Below are 3,399 nucleotides of genomic sequence, written 5' to 3'. Positions count from 1 at the left end.
GTGTTTGTTTGGCTCCTAAACCGTCAGAGAAAACAGTGAACCTAGCACAGGTGTGCGAGCGAGCACAGGCATGCTTGTGAGCACAGGCATGTGTGTGAGCTCAGGGATGTGCATATCAATTCTCTCTCTGCTCTTGACTATGGATGTGGATGGCTGCTTCAAGGTCCTGCTGCCCAACTCTCTGCAATGATGGACTGTAATCCAGCAATGTTGGCTAAAATAAACTTTTTCCATTAAATTGCTTCTCCCAGGGTATTTTGTCATAGCAACAGGAGCAAGGATACTTCCAAACGAAACAAGCTTACTTTACAATATGAGAACAGCAAAAGGGACTCTTTTTTTTTTCCATAAGAGTTAATTAAGATTAGTCCATTATTAAAGTAGGAATTCACCTAAATGCACATCTTGTATATATATTATGTTTCTAATTTTCTCTCTATTTTCTAGTTTTTTTTCAACACTAAATTGCCCTTGGTTGAGGGATGAGACCACCCATCCATCTCAAAAATATTAATCCAGAATTCCTCCGTTCAAAAGGAAGTGCAGGAATAAAGAGTGGAGCAGAGACTGAAGGAAAGGCCATCTAGAGACTGCCCCACCTGGGGATCCATCCCATCTTCAGACACCAAACCCAGATACTATTGCTGATGCTAAGAAGCATTTGCTGACAGGAGCCTGGTATAGCTGTCCCCTGAGAGGCTCTGTCAGAGCCTGACCAATACAGATGCAGATGCATGCAGTCAAACTGGACTGAGCACGGTGACCCCAATGGAGAAGTTAGTGCAAGGACTGAAGGAGTTGAAGGGGTCTGCAACCGCATAGGAAGAACAACAATATCAACCAACCAGACCCCCCAAAAACTCCCAGGGACTAAACCACGAACAAAAGAGTACACATGGGGGCGGGGGGGTGGGGATCATGGCTCCAGCTAGATATGTAGCAGAGGACTGATTTATTTGGCATCACTGGGAGGGGAGGCCCTTGGTCCTGTGGAGGCTCCCAAGGTAGGGGAATGCTAGGGCACTGAGGCAGGAGTGGGTGGGCTGGTGGGGGAGCACTCTCATAGAGACAGGGGCTTTGTGGAGGGGAAGCTGGAAAGGAGGATAACATTTGAAATGTAAATAAATAAAATAACCAATATAAAAAATGGGAAACAATAAAAAGAATAAATACCCCATGAATTAAAAAAAAATTTAAATTTTGGTATACAAAAAGAAAGAAAATAGCTAACTCCATAACCATTTTAAATTCCATTAGTTCCCTGTGAGCCCACATCTCCATCTGCTGAGTTCTGGAGTTTAAAAGAACCTCTCCAATACTTGTATCCAATCCCTCCTGATTGAATTGGTCACAAGCCTGTCAGAATTTACCTTTAACTTGAGAATAATCTGTTCAAAAACTGAGTTCCTTACATTAAGTAAAATTTTCTTATTTTTCAGACTACCTCAAAACCCAGAACTGAAATAAAATGTAGTTTGACCCCAAAATAAAGGTTTTATTCCTTTAATGAAAAAAAATGTAACCCCCCCTTTTTATGACAGTAAACTTTAAGCTGTATGTGCTTGCTCAGTCTACTTGCATGAAAATCGTGTTTCTATCACACCATTGTCTTTAGAAAGGATCCAATGCAAACCTCCCTTGTTCTTGGAGGTATGTTTTTGTCACATCACACAGCAGTGCTCTGGTGTGTGTTTTTATCCTGTGTGGGAGGGCTATGCTTTTATCTGTTTGGGTCGATTATGGATTATGCGATGATTTGATGTTTATATTCCACAAGACCCTTTACTGAATATAAAAAGTAACCAGTCTTAGTGTGCTGTATGACACAAATATATGGACATGTTTGTTGTTGTTACTTATACTTTAGAACAATCCCTGTGCATCCAGATATCTATAGCTGCATTTATGTTTTAGATTCCTTTTACAAGTGATCTTATTATTGCTAAGAATAGTGTTTAATATGGATTTAAGTACTGAATGCTGGAACTAGGAGGAGAAGTGAGCACATTATTTGACCTTTTCCTTTCTATGCAGTTTTAGGCTCAATCTTTCTTTCTTTTTTTTTTAATATATTTTTTTAAAGATTTATTTATTTATTATATGTAAGTACACTGTAGCTGTCTTCAGACACTCCAGAAGAGGGAGTCAGATCTCATTACAGATGGTTGTGAGCCACCATGTGGTTGCTGGGATTTGAACTCCAGACCTTTGGAAGAGCAGTCGGGTGCTCTTACCCACTGAGCCATCTCACCAGCCCCGGCTCAATCTTTCAAAATTCATATATTTCATTTTTTTCTAATCTGACCGTAACATTAAGGACAATGTAATCTTATCTGTGTTTTATGTAAGAATTAATTCCATAAATACTGATTTATTTGTCTCCATCCATATTTCTTTTTTAAACTTTATTGTAAAAAAAAAAGTTGCATGAAAAAAAACCCCACACATTAAAGTTAACCACACCTAAAATCAGCCAGCGGCACATACCTGTACTTCTACCACTTGGGAGGTCGAGGCAGACTAATTAGGAGTTTGAGGCCATTCTTGCCTATACAGAGAAGCCTCTGTCTCAAAATGAAAAAAAAAAAAAAAAGGAAGAAGTGGTAATTGGTTACCACCTTGGATATTGAAACACTGAGGCCCATTAGGAGGCAGGGAGCTTGTGTGATTGAATAAAGTTTCTGATGGGTTGGCATTGCCTCTTTTCTAAAATCTTCATTCATAACTAACTGCGGTGAGTTCTCATGCTGGCTTGGAGAGTCCCTTGGGAGCTCTGTACTGAAGTGACTCCAGGACTGAAGACTCCAGGGTGCTTCCTGCAGGGTGGGATGCTATTCATTGGTGTCACTGGGTTTTAGGAATCACATTCTGCCACTCTACAGCCAAGAAAAAAGCAACTCCTGATAGAAAATTGGGGGCATTTAAGACTTGGGGAGTGGTATTTGGGTGCTGCTATCCATAAAATCCACTTAAATAATCCAATCATCTAAACACATTCATTTATATTCTAAAGCAGACTTGAACTGGTTCAGCAAAGAATGTAGCTGCCATGTCATGACTTCAGCTCAGAGGACCTCAGAGTTCCTTTGTGTGTGTATGTGTGTCTCTGTGTGTGATGTCATTATGTCCTGCAATCTGCATGATGTCCCCTGCTCATTAGGAAATCACTGGGTGCCTATGTGGTACAATGTGCTACCTTTGTCTTCTGAAACAGTTGAGCACAGGGCCCATTGGCTTAAAACTCATTAGCTCGACCCTCTGTTTAGCTGCTGTTCTTCAGTCCCAGGCAAAATAATGTGTAGATCATTGCAACATATTAAACCCATTTAATTGCTCATTGATCAAAGAGTTACTGAGAAATGTGTACATGCTAATGATGGAGTGTCCTACAAAACTGAA

The sequence above is a fragment of the Mus musculus genome, chromosome 8 (assembly GCF_000001635.26).
Source record: "Mus musculus strain C57BL/6J chromosome 8, GRCm38.p6 C57BL/6J".
Lineage (NCBI taxonomy): Eukaryota > Metazoa > Chordata > Mammalia > Rodentia > Muridae > Mus > Mus musculus.
The sequence above is the reverse complement of the archived record's forward strand: the minus strand, read 5'-3'. Positions refer to the sequence as shown.